The sequence below is a fragment of the Zingiber officinale genome, chromosome 11A (assembly GCF_018446385.1).
Source record: "Zingiber officinale cultivar Zhangliang chromosome 11A, Zo_v1.1, whole genome shotgun sequence".
Lineage (NCBI taxonomy): Eukaryota > Viridiplantae > Streptophyta > Magnoliopsida > Zingiberales > Zingiberaceae > Zingiber > Zingiber officinale.
In genome coordinates, this window is record NC_056006.1 from 31,930,729 (window position 1) to 31,951,429 (window position 20,701).

Below are 20,701 nucleotides of genomic sequence, written 5' to 3' on the forward strand. Positions count from 1 at the left end.
TGTCGGCATTCTTCCCAGTATTGTTGAGGACACCTATTCGAATAAAGATATATATTACAAATTAGAAACTAAACGGTCGAGGCTATGGGAGGACGGGCAAGCATTAGGCGATGGTTCTCTGTGGTTTCTTTGATGCCACATTATTGAACAGAACAGAGGACAATCTTTAGGCTACAATAAACAAATATCTGCTAAAGAGGATACCATCCCACTTACTCTAAAGCCCGAGCAGCACCGAGTGCAATTTTGATCCGAGCATTCCATGACAGTGGTTCGTCTGAGAGATGGAGGAGTTCATACAGTGAACCATTCTTGTGAAAATCATACACCAACATTCTCTGTCCATACTCAGAACAATAACCTACCAGCTCTGTCAAATTTGTATGGTGCAGAAGAGAAATATTTGTGACTAGATCAATGAAGTCGCCAGTTGATTTGCTTAGCAGGGACTTTGGATTTAGTTTCTTCACAGCCAAAATCTAAACAAAAATGTAGAATATAATCCAAAAGTCATACATGATATTCAATCAGTTGGGCAAACTAGTCGTGCCATTAAAACTCTTTAAATAGTGTTACCAAAATACATGGCAAATGATTAGATGAATCAACTTTCCACTGCAAACAAGATGGATGATTCTAAATTTTGCCACTATCAAACATGTGCCCGGAATAAATAAGAAGCTTTATTTTTGGTCATATTAATACCTTTCCATCATCAAACTCTGCCTTGAAAACACGAACAAAAGTGCCTTCGCGAATAAGATTGTCTTCACTGAAGCTATCTGTAGCTATTTGCAAGTCAGCCACAGAATAAATAGTTGATTTGATACTTGTTACGTCCACCTTCTTTGTGATAAGTTTGCTTGAGCAATCATCTTTGTCAAATGATTTATAGTGATGAGGTTTAAGACTTGGTGGAGGAAGTGATGGCAACTTTTCTATGTCAAATATTGAGGATGTTCTATTCATCTCCTTCTCTGCAACATAAACTAAGTCATACTACAACCCAATTAAATGTGTGAACCACAACAAGAATCCTAATGTAGTAATAGACCAGATTTTGCAGGACGCTTGTTATACCAACAAATGTGGAGTACCTTTAACTCTATCTGAATCTAGACGAGCATATAGCCGGTCTTGACCAAGATTTTCTTCGATCAAATTTTTCCTTCTCTTTCTCCAAATTATAAAAAAATGCAATTAATCCACCAATGAAGAAGACACCTGCAACACCTCCTGCTATTCCCCCTACACGTACACTGCTACCATGGCCAGTATTGGAGTTTTGAGCAGATGGAGATTGATTTGGTTGAGATGAACTATCCGTCCCAGAGCTCCACTCATTATTATCAATCCTACAGAATAGGATCCACAAATAAGCATTCAATTTATCCTCAATTAAATCATATGATAGCATGCAAGTTCATTTAGTACTCACTGAAGGTTATTAATCCCCTTTAACCGGTTAGGAATGGATCCATTGAAGTGGTTATTTGCAACATTCCTAAAGAAGGGTTACGAAAGTCAAATCTTTCTTGTAACCCAAATTAATTCTAATTTTGATATAAACTGGCAACTTTATTTATTACTTACAAACTCTGAAGGGTAAGATTGGCAAGGGCATTTATAGTACCAGTGAATTGATTGTTCTCCAAATATCTGAAAGTGGATGAAGAAATAGTAAGCATAACATTCTTCATGCAATTTGTATTAGGAGAAAGATTAAAAAAAGGCCAAATGATAAGATATTATGTTAATGCTTAGAACATTCATTATTCCTCTTACAAGTTTGTCAAACTTGTCAAACTTCTGAAGCTTTGTGGAACAGTACCATTAAGAGAATTGTAAGACAGGTCCCTGTAGTAAAAAGACCCCTTTATCAGAGAGTGGAGTATGATAGAGTAGAAAGTATTCATGGAAATGTAGGTTTGACAGTATTGAAGGTAAAACCATAATTATGAATAAGAAACTTATTTTAAGAAGATATAAGAGGTAAATGATATTGCATCACACAGAATATAAAGATAGTTGATATTAAGAAGTAAGTTTCTTCTCGAATGAAAATCTTGTCTACACTCACATTGTTGTGAGTTTGGAGAGGCCTTGAAAAATATCATCCAGACGCCCACAGAGTTGATTGTGAGCAAGATTTCTGCAGCCATTGATGCATTGCCTTATTTTACATTAATGACAATATCACATGATAAATTGAACTAGAAAAGAAGGCTGCTCACAGAAGCTCCAATTTGGCCATATGAGAAACTGAATAGGGTATGCTTCCACCAAATTGATTATTGCTAAGATCTCTGCAGACAGGATTACCATTAGATGGGCACCTACAAAACTAAATGATAGTTGGAAGCATATTCAAATAACTCACAATCTAAGAAGGTTTGGCGGGAGGTTATAAGGTATCAAATTACCATTTCCTAGATTGTTTTGGTTCATATCCCTGTAACAAACTAGCATTGTGAGAATATTGAATTCCAAGTGGAATCTCTAAAAATTTTGCTAACTTACAGCTCCTCCAACGAAGCCATTTGGTTCATATTATAGCCCAGTACTATGACCAGGATAAGCAATGTGTTCACTCCCCACCCTTGACTCTACTCTTGGCAACATCCTAAAATGTATATCATTAGTGTCTTTATTTAGTCCAGTATCAGACCTCACTTACTTTAACCATCCATGATGCTTACATCCATAATATAGTCTTCCTGGGTTCTTGATCGATTTAGATACTAGCACCACTACTCTTAGTCCGCAGTCCCTGCATCGCACATTTTCATATTTAGTATGGTTGATGCTGCTGTTACTTGATGATGCCATTCAAGCACAACCTAAAAAGTAAAATTTGACCAAATTAAGCTAAACAATAGCAATTTGCTTAAGTAATTGGAAATCACACAATTTATGATAAATTTGACCAAATTAAGCTAAACAGTATCAATTTGCTTAAGTATGGGAAATCACACAATTTTATGATAAATTTGACCAAATTAAGCTAAACAATAGCAATTTACTTAATGTATTGGGAAATCACACAATTTTATGATAAATTTGACCAATTTGCATTAAAATACCTAAATTTTATGACATCATATTTTGTAATAAGTAAATATCAGTGTTTATAGTGAGACAAATTAATGAACAAGTGTCATGAAGAAGTAACAGATTTATGATAACGGACCAGTGTCATTTTGAAGAATGCAATCAGGAAGATTAAGAAATGATAATGAATAGATGCTATATAATAATGAGGCAACTGATGTTATCCATCTAAAAAGAAAATGTTACGGTCAACAAAAAAAATAGCAGATTGGGAAACAAACGGTTGTCACCATGATGGAAGTAAGCAATTCATACATCACATCTGGCCTAAAATTTCCTTCAATTAACAAAAATGTGAAACATTTGTAAGACAACATACTTTTTGTTTATGTTAAAGAGGACTTATTTGAAAATGAAATAATCATCTTTAGTTCATCTACTATTCATAGTCACTCCTTACAGCACAAAAATACAACACAATAATCATGTTGAATCATTTTAATGTATAATATGATACAATTAATTTAAATTAGACTTGATGATACAGTGTCAAATAAAAAAAATTAAGTGATTTCACATAACAAATCACAGATTCATCTACACTGATATTGTTAATTGATGTCATATTGATGATGCACTTATTATAAAATCAACTGTAAGTTCAATTAAATTCTCTTACTTGAGAGACTGGAACCCTAGATACACCGACGACTTCTAGATGAGGGAGGCTGCGGCAAGTGAGGGACGGGAACCCTAGCTCCGTTCCACAAGCCGAGACGAGGCCGCGGGGGCGTTGGTCACGAGCAGGACTTGCGAGGGAGGGAAGGCGAGGGTGGCGGAGTCTTCTGTTCTCTCGACGCAAGGCCGCTCCGAAGTATAGGGCGGTGGAGTCGGACTGTAGAACAAAGGGAGACTCAAGGTCGCGACGCCGTCGGTCGCAGTAGGACTTGGAGTCTTCTGTTCTCTCGATGCAAGGCCGCGAGCAGAACCCGAAGTAGAGGGCGGCGGAGGTGAGAAGGAAGGCGAGGAGAAGATTTGTGGGCGTTAGGGCAAAACCCGCGGCGGTGGCGAGGAGGAGAAGATCACTTCACGTTTTCTTTGCAAGTGAAAATAATGACGTGGCGAGAGAAATTAGGGCCACGGGAAAAAAACAGACGCGCACAGAAAAAAAAAATTTGACGCGGAAAGTCCACGGGAGCAGGTCCGCACTATTCTGCACGAGTCGTTCCGCAGCGGAAACGACTCTGTATATATATATATATATATAAAGGGTATAAATTAAGGACCCGGATGGTATTGAACCAAATTTATCTACGCGTGTCAAATACTGGACTGATCGAGACTAAATTTATCCAAGATTTTACTACTTGAATATTTTTACTTATTGTTCAGATGTAACAGATGCATTAATCGATGATTAATGAACAGTAAATGTCTTTAATTCAGCCATTAAATACTATAATGGTCTAAGCTTCTATATAAAGAGGTTGTCCAAATCTTCTATCCTTTATGCATTTTCGCTCATTGTTTTACCCCTAATAGCAATCGAATACTTTCTTAGTTCATCACGATCGATCAGTGTTTAGTTGTGTACGTAGTTTTATCATTTTATCATGAGAAACGAATGCCCATCATAACCTCAAAGTATAGCTAGAGGAGGAAAAATCTATTTTAAGAAGATTGCTTGAAAAAAGGCCTCGTCATCTTCTCTTCTGCATCTTGGACTCTCTAGTCGGGAGTCTGTACTCAGGAGTTTGCAATTTGGACTCTGTAGTTTTCTGTAACTTGGACTCTCCAGTCGGGAGTGTTGGATATGAGAGCATGAAACAAAAACTAAATAAAGCGGTAACCACTCACAGTGAATCATCGAAGACGTCGCTGAAGAACTGCCGGTCGACGAAGAGGCTGCCACTGTTGGAAGCATGATCACGGGGCAACCAGAAAGCACTTCAAAGTTCACGAGCCAAATCCCAGCCTCTGGACGTTTTCCTTTACTCGACCAAATCACCGTCGCCTCACCCTTCTGCCCTCACTGATCACCTTTGAAACCTTCTCCACCGTTCCCTTCTCATGGCTTGGACGCACCTTAAATAAGAAGGTTGAGAAAGACGAAGGAGAAAGGACACCCCTTTGTCTCCTTGGCATTTTGCAGTAAATAAGCATTTGCAACAACGAAAGAGACGAACACTTTCGTCTTCTATAACGCCCAATATCTCCCACTCGTCCAAGTCAATCCATAAGGTTATATGGTCACATAGACCATGTCAGTCACATAGACTACAAGGTGATCATGTCACGAAGACCAGAGTGACATTAGTCACAAAGACCAAATAAGTCACATAGACTTTATGAGGATCAAGTCACGAAGACCAGAGCAAATTAGTCACAAAGACAAAATTAGTCATATAGACTTTATGAAGATCAAGTCACGAAGACCAGATCAGAACATCCATTCCATACATTAGGGAAAATGGTTCGTGCGACAACAAGCACACTGAGCATTCAACTGCTAAGAAGATTGTCACACCTTACTTAGCTACTCCATAGAACGAATCAGAGATATAAATGTCCATAGAACGAATCAGAGACATAAATGACTTGCCTTTACCCCAGATTAAATTATTTACATCATTATGAACATCTCTAACCCCTCATATTGACCATATGTCAAGAGCATGTTCAACATCTCCAATCAAAAAAATTATTCACAATTACATTTTATGTACTGAACTAAAAATGTAACTGGTACCAGTGAATAAATGTCACAGATGTAAATCAATCTTAATCTTCCTTTTTAGCTAGAATCTATTCATTCTAATCAGTCGCTTTCCTAGTTATGCTCCATAGACCGAATCATCCATAGCTAATAGGAAACATGCTAAAGTAGCAGACACTGATCAAAACTTCAAGTAGACAGCTAAATAGTCACTTAGGGTAAGATTGAGATTAACTTATAATCTCAAGGGTCTCACGTATTAGAGAAGCAGGGATCCATTCTCCTACTACCCTTCTTGTCGCCATAGCACATGTGGTATGAATCACATGCTACGATGTTATTTTCTTTACTAAAAAGAGCGCATGTTTTTCCCAAATTTAACATCATACAGATTTCGATCTACACATACCTAATGTATAATCCTAAATTCAACATATGAATTCTAATCTGACCTTTAAGCAGATTTAGTAAATGGTGGGTGCATTTACTCCAATCATTACACAAATGATCTCATCTTGACACAATTATCAAGGCGACCTTAACTTATGGGTATGTCTCTATTCATAGGTACATAAGCTATCCCATAAGCAACAGTCTTACCTCTATTCGTACTTAACAAATAGAGATGATTGTCCATGTGAGTGGACCAATCTCAATCTGCCAACATGCTTATCGAGACTTTTATTCGAATGTAACAGACATATACACTGAATAGATCATGATATTTTTTCATTTATCAAAATGTCTTTACAATTGGCTACATTCTTCGAAGTCCCAAAGATTTCACATGTCCATGAAATGACTCTTTAGTCAATGTCTTAGTAAAAGGATCAACAAGCATATTTCATGTAGGGATGTACTCAAGAATCACCTTTTTCTTGTCAACAATATCCCTTACAAAATTATACTTAATTTCTATATGCTTGCCTTTGCTGTGATATTTGGGATCCTTGGAAAAAGCTATTACAGCTTGACTGTCACAGTACACAGTAACAGGACTCCCACTATCCTCAGCAATCTTCAGATGCCTCAGGAACCTTCTTAGCCAGACAACCTCTTACACAGCCGCTGCACAAGCCACATACTCAGCTTCCATTGTCGACAAGGCTACACAAGCCTGCTTCTTACTGTTCCATGAGATGGAACCACCATTCAGCAAGAAGACATAGCCAGATGTGGATTTTCTGTCATCAAGGTCCCCTGCCCAATCTGCATCTGAGTAGCCACTTAGGCTCATATCCGATCCTTGAAAGCAGAGACAATAATCCGCTGTTCCTTTGAGATATCTGAATATCCTCTTCACCGCTTTCCAGTGTCTCGATCCTGGGTTTGACTGGAAAAGACTAACTAAGCCAACAACATAGCTTATATCAGGATGAGTACACAACATAGTGTACATCAAACTACCAATGGCACTGGCATATGGTTTTGTTGGGGTTTTCGGGCCGCAAAAACCGCTTTTTGCGTTGCGGAAACCCCGAAATTCCCATGCCATGGATCCGTGCGATGAAATAAAATTTTATATACATGTTTTCTAAGCCTAGATCTAATTTAGATCTACAAGATAAAGAGGTTACCCTTGATGAGAAGCCCTTCGCATAATCCGGCTCGTCCAAGGTTCGCCGGATCTCGAAAGTATCAAAGTAGATACTTCTCTATGTGTATCCACACGAACAAATGATGGAGAAACCTAACAAAAGGTGTGCTCGCACCCTTTGAAAGATTCAACCAAAGAGGAGGAGAGGGAGAGAAGAAAGATCTTGAGGAAGAAGATGATGGAGTTACCACACAAAATGAAACTCCTCACACACTAAAGTGGCCGGCCACATTCAAGAAGGGGTTTTTAAACCCCATGGGATATCAAGAGTCACAACTCTTGATCTCCCTCATGATGTGACACACACGTGCTAATCTTGATGATGTGGCACATCATCATTAGCCCACTTAATGCCAACTCACTAATGAGGTGGCAAATGGTCAAGTCAAACTTGACCTTTCATCATCCTCTCAAGTCAAGTCAAACTTGACCACTTCTCTCCCTTGGTTGATCTAATCTAATCATTGGTTCAAGTCAATTTTAATTTAATGAATCTCTATTCATTGAATTAAATTAATTAAATGAGTTTAAGTCCAAATTAGACTCACTTAACATATGAACCAAATTGAGTCCAACTCAATTAGCTCAATTTGGATTACTCTTAATCCAATTTGGTTCATCACATGAAGCTAATCCTTTAGGTTCATCAAATGAACCTAATCTCCATCTAATTGCCCTTTGTGTGTGACCCTATAGGTTCTTATAACGTTGGCAATTCTCCTAAACTCATTTAGAAGTATAAGTAATGAGCGGTATCTAGCAACACATCATTACTACACAAGTTATAAGAATGTTGAGATCCAACATCACCTTGTGACTACTAATTGTGACTCCTCACAATATATGACAAGTGTCCTTCTATCCTTGACATCTAGATTGATCAATGTGAGGCATAGACCGTGTCATCCTCTAATCAATCTAAATCTTGAATCCCAAGTAGACTCACTCAATCAAATGAGCTCAATATCTCATATTGACTCATTTGGGCATGGCCATGTACTTCGTGGTCTCACTCTATCAAGAATATCGATGTCACTCCCATCATATAGGAGGGATAGATCCCATCTACATCACTCACATCCCTCCGTATAATTTGTTACATACCCAATAATCGCCTTTATAGTCCACCTAGTTACAAGTGACGTTTGACGAAGCCAAAGTACGTAACTCCTTATGTAGGGAACCATGATGACTTCAGGTCCAAGGACTAGTAGTCATACTAATAGCCACATAAGAAAGTATATGACACTCATATAATGATCCATGATACTTTCTCATGGCGGGTCATTCAGTATACATTCTCCAATGCATACCCATGTGTCAACTTGATATCTCCATATCCATGACTTGTGAGATCAAGTCATCGAGTTGACCTACATGTTAGTCTTGTCGCATTAACATTGTCCCTGAATGTTAATACTTGACTAGGAATGATTAAGAGTAGTGTTCCCTATATCATCTCACTATCGATTCAACCAATCGATTGATATAGGTAATAACCTTCTACTCAAGGAAGCTATTATACTTAGTTATTTGGCATCAATACAAGTAAGTATAATAACCAAAAACAAATGCATTTATTTATATACAAGAATATGATACAACGAGTCCATACAACAATCATCAAATGATTGGCTCTAGGGCTCTAACTAACAAGTTTTTTCTTCATCTCGGCTATTTCCTCAGGAGTCTTGGGATACAAACTTTTGCTCAAGACAATACCTTTCACTATAGGCATCTGTTCAACATTGCAATTTAACATATTGAAGTGTTGCAGCATCTTAGTGATATAAGCTTCTTGAGACAAACCCAAAAGCCTCTTTGATCGGTCTCTAACGATCTTCACTCCTAAGATGTACTCTGCTTCTCCCATATCTATTATGTCAAATTGTGATGAAAGCCAACTTTTGACTACTATCACACACTTTATGTCACTTCCAGCTATTAGCATATCATCAACATATAATGATAAATTGACAAACTTTTCTTTTTCCGTTCTTAGGTAAACACAATGATCCTCATTGATCATTTCAAAACCATAAGACAATATTACTTCATTAAATCTTATGTTCCATTGTCTTGACGCTTGCTTTAGCCCATATATAGACTTCTGAAGTCTACATACTCTTTTCTCTTGACCTTCAGCAACATAACTTTTTGGTTGTACCATATAGATTTCTTCGTCAAGATTACCATTAAGGAAAGTCATTTTTACATCCATCTGATGTAATTCCTTGTCATATTATGCTACTATAGCTAGGATGACACGTATTGACACAAACTTCACAACTGGGGAGAATGTCTATTCAAAGTCAATACCCTCCATTTGGGTATATCCTTTTGCAACTAATCGAGCTTTGTATCGATTAATCGATCCATCAGCTTTCCTCTTTACTTTGAGAATCCACTTATTCCCAATAGCCCTTCAGCTCGGAGGAAGATCGACTAAATCCCAAACTTGATTCTTTCTCATTGACGCCATTTCTTCATCTATTACAATTTTCCATTCTTTTCTAACTGAGCTTCTCAAAGCTTCCTCAACTGTTAGAGGTTCCTTATCATCAACTAGGAGAACCATCAATGCCTCATTCTCAATATCAAACCTTCTCTGAGGAATAATCTGATGACTACTTCTTCGAATGTTAGTCTGTTGAGAAACTGACTCATTCAGTGGTAAATTACTCCCACTCGGTTGACTAGTTTCAGGCATCTCTTGATTTGTTGATAAAGGCACATTATCCTCCTCCTCTATCTCATATAGAGAATTGTCTTATCAACTTCACCTCATGTTGGGAACTCAGTTTCAAGAAAAGTAGCATCTCTTGACTCTATTTCAGAGATGGTTCCATCTTGTCACTCACCAATAAAAACATAACCCTTAGAAGTCTCAGAGTACCTTATAAAGATACACTTCTTACCTCTGGGTCATAATTTTCCATATTCATGAGTCTTATCATGAACGTAGGCAGCTGACCCCCAAGGTCTCAGATTACTTAAATCCGACTTTCTGCCTGTCCAACGTTCGTGTGGGGTAGATGGAACTAACTTTGAAGGCACTTTGTTAAGTATATAGGTCGTAAATAATAATGCATCTCCCCAATACAAGATTGGCAAATTAGCCTACGCCATCATAGACCTAACCATTTCAAGAAGAGTCCTATTTCTTCTTTCAGCAACCACATTTTGCTGTGGAGTTCCAGGGATAGTTAGCTGTCTAATAATCCCTTTCTCATTACACATTGTCTTGAACTGATCAGACAAATATTCACCTCCACGGTCAGTGCACAAGGTTTTAACCTTACATTCCAATTGATTCTCAACTTCATTTAGGTAACGAATAAAGCAATCTAATGTTTCAGATTTGTGAGAAATTAAATACACATGACCAAAACGTGTGAAGTCATCAATAAATGTAATGAAATAAGAACTCCCATTTTTAGCCTTCATATTCATTGGACCACAAATATCTGAATGAATTAATTGCAATGGTGATTCAGCCCTAATAGCCTTACCAAATGGTTTCCTAGTCATCTTTCCAGCAAGACAATGCTCACATATAGACAAGTTAATCTTAGCATGAGTGTCTAAGAGGCCTTCCTTAGCTAATCTATTCATTTGTTCTTGTCCTATATGCCCCAATCTAGCATGCCAAATTTCATCATTAACATTAGCATTACTAGTAAGAGCAATGTTTGAAAAATAACTTTCATTATTATTTGGTTCTACATCAAGAACCATAAAACCATTTGTTGCATAACCATATCCAATTAACACAGAGTTAATTTGAAGTTCCACAAAACGGCTATAAAAATTTACATTGTAACCTAAATCAAGAAGACAAATGACGGAAACCAGATTCCGTCGAATCTCAGGAGCGTACAGGACATCATGTAGAAACAAGGTGCCTCCACCACGTAGGTTGAGCTTGCAAGTGCCAATTCCTTTGACTTCAATTCTTGCATTGTTTCCTACATATATCCATTTGTTGCTAGTTGGTACCCGACGGTACTCCACATATGTAGCTCGATCATGAGCTACGTGGTTCGTTGCTCCTAAATCTACAATCCACAAAGGATACAAATCAGCTAACAACACTATACTTGCAACATATTGCTCATGGAAAGAAGACAAAAATGGATCTACCTTTTTAGGCTCAGCACACTCCCGAGCAAAATGGCCCTTCTTGCCACAGTTAAAGTAAGTCAACTTGCTCATAGGTCTTTGTCCATATCTCTTTCCTTTCTTCTTGATTTGGTTTTTAACAGCAACAACACTAGCCTCCTTTCCTTTTCCCTTTCATTTCTTAAACCATCTTTTCTTATTCTTGGAACCAGAGCCTTCAGCTATAAAAACTTGACCAGAAATTCTTGCGGATTTAATTCTCTACGCCTCAAGTTCAACATGGTGTGAGACATCGATGAAAGTCTTGATACTCTCACTTTGGGTCAGATTCTGTTTCATCATTTCCCAAGAATCAGGAAGGGAACAGATAACTGCTTGAATCTGTTGTTCATCGATCAACTCATGACCAGCAGTCTTAAGCTCTTGAATCTTGTTACCCATCTCCCTAAGATGTTGGGCCATGGTAACATTCGAGTACTTTTTACAGCTATCAAACTTGATAGTTAGCTGACGGAGCTTACTCAGACTGACTCCACTATACTTCTCTCTAAGGGCTACCCAGACAGCATGAGTAGATGATAATGGCTCATACTCAAATACCAGGTTATCCACCATTGAACTAATCAATATACCCTTAGCAATGGATTCCTTCCTTTTCCATGTCTTATAGGCATCAAGGTCATTGTAGAACCATCAATCAATTCCTCCATGAATTGATTTACAACCTCTAGAACTCCTTGTTCCTCAAGAACGTATTGTATCTTGAGGTGCCAGATTTTGTAGTTATCCCCATATAATTTCTCACCCTTATTGAGTTCAGCTATGATGGTTTTAGTTGCCATGATCTACATAAATAAACACATTATTTATTATTTCATTGTAATTCATATGTGTGTAATTATTTATTGACTCAGTGTAAATTAGAGTTAGTTTACAAAATCAAGTGATAATATTATTTCCACTCATCATTTGTATGTTCTAATCTAATCAACACTGATCAATCATATTACACATATCCCATCTAATGAACGAATTATTATTAAAATGAACTAATCATTTTTCATATGAACTAATCATATGGATATATGAACGAATCATATTCACATGAACTAATCATGTCATGAAATGAACTAATCATTTCCAAGTTTGTTAACATATAACATAACTATTATATAATTCTGTTTGTACATAATGACAGAAATTATTACATGACTCAAAAACTAGATGAGCTAACACTGTTCGTACATAACGATAGTAAACAGAACACTAATAAACTAAATAGGCTAGCACTGCTCCCACTAGGACAAAAACTAGTGCAGTAGCCAATATTATCCCTATTAACCTGGACTCATTTGGGATAATCTCAAATAGGGCAACTTTAGGATTCTCCATCAGATCCATTTTTGGATCTTCCTCAAACATTTCCTGGTCCTCTTCAGACTCTTCAGGCTCTTCTTCACCCATATGGTGAAGCAACTCCTCACACAGTTCTGAATATGTGACGCGTCCTTCATGACGTCCCCATACATAGTCTGCTATTATCTTAGGATACCCTGGCAATTATTGCATCAATGCCCAGATTCTATAACTGTCCAGGACTGAAAACTCTTCTTGCTCAAGTTTCTAGAACAATCTATCAAGCCTTCTTACATGTCCGTCGACTCCATAAGCAGACTTATACTCTATCTCCTAAATCTCCTCTCGGAGCTGGTTTCGCCGCACTTCGCGACGAGTCAATGTGGTAATAGTCCGTGCCATCTGAAAAATTGAATTTAAATAAGTTAGTACAAAACCGACTAACCAATACAAAACCAGTTTAATTCAATTCATATAGGCATAATACCATCATTATAAATCAAGAAAAACAAATCTTCTTGATTTTCAAGAGTTTAAGTCGATTGACCCATTGGACCAGTTAATCAGGAGTTCGGATCTAAAGCTTTGTTTATTATCCTCATTAGAACTAATCTAATTGGATAGGGAGTTCTGACCTATATTCTGTTATTGTTTAAGCCCATTTGAGTCAATCTCAGACTTATTGATCAAACTTATGTCCGTTTGATTCATCCAATTGTCCATTGGACTAAGTATGACCCATTAGAACAAATCTAATCTTTTTGATCAAATTTGACACAACAGAACTAATCCGGTCATATTTGATCAACCCAACTTCTGTAATCAAGATCACCCTAATTAATTCAATAATGAACTGAGCTGGTTAAACTAACAAATAATTTGAACCAGCTTTAGGTATCATTGAGTTAAACTGGTCTGCTTAAATTAACTAATAATTTAAACCAGACATGGGTTTGATCGGACAAGTTGGTCTGGTTCCAATTTCAGTAAATTGAACCATAAATTAATTAAATATTTATTTATTAATTAATAAATACATTTTAGTATGTATTTAATTAATTAATAAATATATTTAATTAAAATTTAAACAAAAGTTAACGTACAGTAGTTTTTTTTTTCATGCAAAGAAAAATGTATCATTAATTAACATTTTTTTCCTCATGATTCACTGTGCTTTAAAAAAAAACTACTGTTCATGCCTTTAATCGATTCATGAATCGATTCAGTGAGCGTTTTTTTCACTGTGCTGCGTCAAAAAGCACGGTTTGCATTTTTTTTGTCAATCGATCCATGAATCGATCCAAGAAACCTGCGCGATTTTGAATCGATTGAACTGCAATTTCAATCGATTCAATTCAATTGAATCGGTTGGTTAAGCGATTCAGTTGTCACTATTCATCTTCTTCTTCACGATAGAAGAAGAAAAATAAAAACGCGAGCTTTTCCACGTCGATTTTCATGCTTTCAAATCTATGCTCTAATACCATTGTTGGATCTGAGAGCATGAAACAAAAACTAAATAAAGCAGTAACCACTCATAGTGAATCGCTGAAGACGTCGCTGAAGAACCACTAGTCAATGAAGAGGCTGCCGCTGTCGGAAGCACGATCACGGGGCAATTGGAAAGCACTTTAAAGTTCACGAGCCAAATCCCAGCCTCTGGACATTCTCCTTTGCTCGACCAAATCACTGTCGCCTCACCCTTTTGCCCTCACTGATCACCTTTGAAACCTTCTCCACCGTTCCCTTCTCATGGCTTGGACGCACCTTAAATAAGAAGGTTGAGGAAGATGAAGGGGAAAGGACACCCCTTCGTCTCCTTGGCATTTTGCAACAAATGAGCGTTTGCAGCAATGAAAGAGATGAACCCTTTCATCTTCTGTAATGCCCAATAGGGAGTCTGCACTTGAGAGTCAGGAATCTACGACTAGGACTTTACAGTCTTCTGCAACTCAGACTCTCCAGTCGGGAGTCTGCACTCGGGAGTTGGGAGTTTGCAACTTACACTTTGCAGTCTTCTACAACTAGGACTCTCCAGTTGGGAGTCTGCACCGAGGAGTCAAGAGTTTACACTCGAGAGTCGAGAGTCCGTAACTCAAACTCTATAATCTTTTGCAACTCGGACTCTTTAGTTGGGAGTCTGCACTCAGGAATCGAGAGTCTACACTCAAGAAATGGGGAGTCTGCACTTGACATACAAGGTAGCCTAGTTTTCCAGCCAACTTAGTCATCCCAACCAACTATTCCTTCTCTACTTGGCAGCATGAGATTATTAGCTTAAATCAACCCAACAGATAAATCTAATTTGATTCATAATTTCAATTTAAACTACTCCTCTATCTTAGGCAAGATTGTTCAACAATCTTAAAATATATATTGTTTTGTTGAGATAACCAAAGAAAGTATTGAGGTGCAACAGACTTATCACATGAAGGCTCCCTCTGCCTCAATTAGAAATATTCGATCAATCATAGGGAAAGAACAGAGAAGTTCAACCCAGTAAACTTCAAGAGATGATAGTAAAAGATTCTGTTCTACTTGACCATGCTCAATATGGTTCGATTCTTGATATAAGACCCTTCCAAGCATGCTGAGGATGTTGATATTCAGACCATCAGTGCAGTATTGACATGGACTCATTCTGAATTCCTTTACCGAAACTACATCCTCAACTCCCTTACCGACTCGATGTACGCTGTGCATAGTACGAAGAAAATGAGTAGGGAGCTATGGGAGTCTTTAGACAAGAAGTACAAGATAGAGAATGCTGGAGTCAAGATATTCATTGTGGGTCGATTCCTAGACTACAAGATGGTTGACTTCAAAACTGTGATAACTCAAGTATAGAAGTTTCAGGTGATCTTGTATGAAATCCACTTGGAAGGTATGGTTCTGAGTGAAACCTTCTAGGTGACTGCTATCATTGAGAAGTTACCTCCCTATTGGAAGGACTTCAAGAATTATCTGAAGCATAAGCAGAAGGAGATAAACATGGAGGAACTCATTGTTAGACTTCGAATTGAGGAAGACAACAAGAGTTCTGAGAGAAAGTTGTTCTCTTAGGCTACTGTGAAAGTCAACATAGTTAAGCATGGTCAAAGCTTAAAATAGAAGAACCCTAAAGCTTTCAAGATGGGACCCAGAGGAGGCATAAGCAAGAAATTTTCTGGGTAGTGCTTCAACTATAGACGAGTCGGTTATAAATCTTCGATGTACAAAAATAAGAAGAAGAAGCAGGAAGCCAACCTGAACGAGGGACTAGAAATGGATGACCTTTGCGCTCTGGTCTTTGAACTGAATCTGGTGGGTTCAAACTCATGATAATGGTGGATCGATACTGGAATAACGAGACATATCTTCTGTAATAAGAAGCTACTCCACAACTTTGAAGAAATCAAAGATAGAGAGAAACTATTTATGTGGATCTCAGCAGCTTTGAAAATCATGGCCTAAGGAAAAGTGGTGGTGAATCTAACCTCGGGCAAGGAGTTAACTCTCAACAATGTGCTATATGTTTTGGAGTTTTGAAAGAATCTAGTGTCTGGGTCACTTCTGAGCAAGCATGACTTTCGTATTATTTTTGAGTCGGACAGAGTTGTTCTGTCCAAAAATGGAATGTTTTTACAAAAGGATTATGTAACCGACGAGTTGTTAAGCTTAGTATAATGGTGATTACACCTAAAGTTAATAAAATTATAGGCTCTTCCACTTATATGCTTGAGTCATTATGTTTGTAGCATGGTAGATTAGGATATGTTAACTACGATATGTTGCATAGATTAATTAACATGAAAAATATATCCACATTCCTCCTTGACCTGAAACACAAGTATGAAATTTGTGTTGAAGTGAAAATGACAAGATCTTCCTTTTAACTAGTTGAAAAAACAACGAACCACTCGATCTAATTCACACCAACGTGTGCGACTTAAAAGGTACACCGACACATGGTAGAAATAAATACTTCATCACTTTTGTAAATGATAACATAAAATTTTGTTATGTATATCTTCTCAAAAGTAAGGATGAATATATAGATAAATTCGATCTCTATAAGAATGAGATTGAAAACTAACTTAATAATAATATTAAGATGACTCAAAGTGATCGGGTAGTGAATATGTTTCACTGATCACTGAGTTGTGTTCTGAATATAAAATCAGATACGAAACAATAGCTCCTTATACTCCTCAACAAAATGGAGTTGCTAAGTGAAAGAATAGAACTCTAAAGAAAATGATGAATGCTCTTCTATTAGGCTCTAGACTGCCATAGTTTATGTAGGGAGAAGCTTTGTTAGTAGCCAATTACCTTTTAAATAAGGTGCCCATAAATAAAATAGAGAAGAGCCTTTATGAATTATGGAATGGAAGATAACCGTTCTATAAATATTTATGAATGTGGGAATGTCTTGCAAAAGTTTTAGTGCTTGATCTAAAAAGAATTAAGATAGGACAAAAAACTATTGATTGCATATTTATTGGATATGCACAAAAATAACAGTGCTTATCAATTTTTTGTGTATGGATTACAAATATTGGATATACACAAGAACTCAATAATAGAATTAAGAAATACTTCATTCTTTTAGCATGTATTTCCATATAAGACCCGAGAGGGAGCTATCTCCTCAAAATGGGCATATGAAACACAAGAAAAAGAAGATGATGTTGAACTAGTTGAAGTTGAGTTCAGATGAAGTAAAAGAGCTTAGGTGGAAAAATTCTATAGAATAGATTTTATCACTTTCATGTTAGAAAATGAGCTCCACAATTACTTAGAAGTAGTAAACGCTTCTGATGGACCTCACTAGAAAGAGGCAACTACATTATTTGAGATGAACTCTATCTTGTAAAATCACATCTAGAAACTTATGGATCTTCTACAAGGAAGCAAACCATTAGGTTGTAAGTGGATCTTCAAAAAAAAAAAAATGGAATCAGATGGTATGATTGATAAGTATATTTCCAAATTGGTAATCAAAGGATACCAACAATAAGAAGACCTTGATTATTTTGATACATATTCTTCAGTATCGAGAATAACTTCCATTAGAGCATTGTTAGCTACCGCCGCTATATGGAATCTAGAAATACATTAGATGGATGTAAAGATAATTTTTCTAAATGGGAATTTAGAAGATAAAATCTACATGGAACAACCTAAAGGGTTTTCTATGTCAGGGTAGAAAAATAAAGTTTATAGATTGGTGAAGTTGTTGTATGACTTGAAATAAGTACCAAAGTAGTGGCATAAAAAATTTGACAATGTCATGAAGGAATATGGAATCTAAATCAATGAATGTGATAAATATCTGTACATAAAAGACACAGAGAATGACTATGTCAGTTTGTGCTTATATATATATGATATACTTGTCATTGGGAGTAATAATAAAATAATCAAATCCACTAAAGACATATTAAACTCAAGATTTGACATAAAAGACATGGGCCTAGCTTATGTAATTCTAGGAACTAAAATTCTTAGAATAGTAGATGGACTTTTTCTTAGTTAGTCTTATTACATAGACAAGATTTTTGAGAAATTCACCAAGGTTGATACTGCATTAGCATGAACACCGATAGATACTTATCAATATCTATCAAAGAATCGAAGAAAAAGCATTTCTCAGAAAAAGTACTCTCGAGTGATTGGAAGTCTGATATACCTAATATACACGACTAGATATAGCTTACGCAGTAAGTAAATTGAGTAGATACATGAGTAATCCCAATGTTGAGCACTGAAAAGGGATAATAAGAGTATTGAGGTACTTGAGGTATAGTTGTGAATATGGACTGCACTATACAAGATATCTTACTATAATAAAAGGATACATTGATGTGAATTGTATATTTGACATGAAAGACTTGAAGTCTACTAGTGGATATGATATCACTTTGGGAAGTGTAGCCCTTTCATGGAAACCTTCTAAGCAAATAGTAATAATCAAATCCACGATGGAATTTGAGTTTGTAGATCTTGATAAATATGGTGAAGAGGTTGAATGATTATGATAATTTTGATAAGATACTTTGAGATGACCGAGACTGATGCTGGTAATTTACATTCATTGTGATAGTCAGTTAGCAATTGGCTGAACACAGAGCCATCTATATAATAGTAAGTCTAGACATATACGTCGTAGACATAATACCATTAGACAACTACTCTTAACGGGAGTTATCATTATTGACTATGTGAAGTTAAATAATAACTTAGCAGATTCATTAACCAAATAGTTAAATAAAGAGTTAGTTGCAAGCTCATCATGAGGGATGAGATTGATGCTAATGAGAAATGTTAGTGCAAAGGAAATCCAACTTATGCAGACTGGAAATCCCAAGAATTAGGTTTAAAGGAACAACCAAATTATACCAATAAAGTTGTTCATTATGAGGGAATGACCCAATAGATCAGTGAAGGATAGATGTTAAACACATGACTTTTAATAATCCAATAGAGTAGTGTAGAATACTCTTAAGAGATCATCGATGTGAGAAAGAAGTGGAGCCGCTTCGAATAGAATTGAATGCACAATTCTCAAAGCTTCTTATAGAACCAAGTGTGTTCATGGCAAAGAACGAACACACTCATAAGAACTGAGTTATATCAGAGAGAGTCCTAGATGAGATATGTAAATACTTACATAGATGGTATAATAGTTCAAGAACATCATGTTTATTATTAGTGAGTAAACAAACAGATCCTCACAAGGGAAAGTTCCAAGTCATGTGCGAGCATGACCTGCGCATGTCAATTACCAGATTGGGCTGGGCAAAATTTGCCTAAGTGAATAGACCAATGTTTTATCACCTAAATACTTTTGCTTGTTACTCAAATGTAACAAATGCATTAATTGATGATTAATGAAGAATCTATAACCTCCAACTATTTAAGTTGGATGAATTAATGGGCAGTAAATGGCTTTAATTCATCCATTAAATACTGCAAGGGTCTAAGTTCTTATATAAGGAGGTTGTGACGAAGAGCAAGTGGTATAGAGCTAATAGTAAAGATTTTCCTCCACTTTCGTTCCCTAAAATCTTTTCCATCATACATTTCTGCTCGGTTATTTGCCTATGATTGTAAGGAAATAAGCTACTAAACACACAAACGCACAGCGGAAAAACCTATTTCCTCCAGAAGATCCATGCGAAGGGAAACAAAACTTATACTAAGTTAGATCTAAAGAGCATGAGATTATACCTTTGTAGCGTGCACTCGATCTCCCGATTGCTCGGATCTCAGCATGATCAAAGCGTCCGTGCCTCTTTCGGTATCCACACGAACAAGTACTCCTCCGTTTTTCTTACAAACTCTCAAATATGGAGAAGAAAAATCACATATGGTTGTGCTAGCAACCAAGAGTGATTTCCGCCAAGGGAGGAAGAAGAAGAGAAAAGAGAGTGAAGAAGTGAGGAAAAATGGTTCAAGTATTTTCATCTAATGAAAAACACTTAATGCTCATTAATCCCATTAATGAGCCTTAATTAGTATTCACTCTTCATTAAGGACCATTTTGAAAACTCCTCCATTCATATTCAATTTCAAAAATTGGATATTGTGATTCATTGAATTTTAAAAATTTAATGAATACTCTCTCATTTCATATTCACTTGAGTCTAACTCAAGTTTAGCTTACTTGAGTCTAACTTAAGTCTAATTCACTCGAGTCTAACTCAAGTCTAATTCAATCGAGTCTTACTCAATTAATTCTCATGAAATTCAAATTCAATGAATCACTATTTCATTAATTTGAATTGACTTCCTCGAGTCTAGTTTGAATTGGACTTGATCCAATAATTAGATCCGATTGATTCTAACTCAATAAGTCTAATTCAGATTAGACTTAA

At 36.6% G+C, this 20,701-nt stretch overlaps 1 pseudogene; it reads right to left on the reverse strand.

Annotated features, from left to right (window-relative positions):
• Positions 1-212: 212 nt before the first annotated feature.
• LOC122031330 lies at positions 213-5,196 on the reverse strand (annotated as a pseudogene).
• Positions 5,197-20,701: the final 15,505 nt, after the last annotated feature.